Source organism: Ceratina calcarata, unplaced genomic scaffold (assembly GCF_001652005.2).
Source record: "Ceratina calcarata isolate Rehan_Ccalc_2016 unplaced genomic scaffold, ASM165200v1 scaffold416.2, whole genome shotgun sequence".
Taxonomy (NCBI): Eukaryota; Metazoa; Arthropoda; class Insecta; order Hymenoptera; family Apidae; genus Ceratina; species Ceratina calcarata.
The window spans coordinates 11,040-12,100 of NW_017165177.1; positions in this window are offsets into that span (position 1 = coordinate 11,040).

The window sequence follows — 1,061 nt, forward strand, 5'->3', positions numbered from 1 at the left end:
GCAGCTAACGCGAAGGCGCTCGCCTTGATCCTGTTTCGAGTGTTGTACGCCCACGGGCAGATAGCAGTGCCGCTTTCGAGGATAGCCTGATGAAACAGACCTGAAACGGACGATGATCACTGCGAATCGATTGACATCTATACTCTATTTCCCGAGTGACTAGGAGCCTTCCGCGCAGCTTGAAAGGTGGTGGGGGCCGCAATGAACGCCTCGGACCATCCACCATGCGTGAATCGCAGCGTGGAGGTATTTTTTCCCTCGGCCGGAAAGTGGGGACGACGCGAACATGGTGGGGACCAATAGTTGGTGGGGGTATGCAGTGATTTTCACGGTAGCGCTGCGGAGAGCTTCGTGAACGCGCATGAGCACGCATGAGGGGAATAGTAGTGGGGATCGAAATACGGGCGAAAAACAGGGGAAGCGAGCCTCGAGGGAAAAAATACCTCCACGCTGGTTAATCGCCGCCTCACCAACCACGGTTCATTATACACGGTAGGACAATAAGGACACGCTTCTATTGGGAAGTGGTAAATATGGGTGGGAGATGCGCAGAACGACAGAAAACTGAACCGTGCCGACTCCTAGTCACTCGGGAAATAGAGTATACATACTGTGCACTCATCGAATACACGTGTATACGCACTTTTCAGCAACCCTACGCCGAACAACGAACCCATTAACGGAGCTGTATGGCAAGCGTCGGGAACAGATGGCGCGCAACTGGACATCGATGATAAGAACACGATGCATCCTCGGCTGCTCAGCGAGAGCGATCAACATTTAGCGAAATTGATTGAAGAGCACTTGGTAGCAACGAGCGACTGCAAACCAGATAATCTAATATCGTCTGTAGCGAACGTGATCAAAAACATTAACCCAATTAACAGTATTGGAAATATGTTACATGGGTGATCATTTCTCTAGGTTTTTTCGCATACACATGCTCGTATAAAATAAATTTTAACGTTATACTTACCGATCTTCGTTTTTATATCCTGTCTCCGATCTTTACCTCTTCATATTATACAGGGTGAGTCTCCTAACATGACGACCTCAAATAA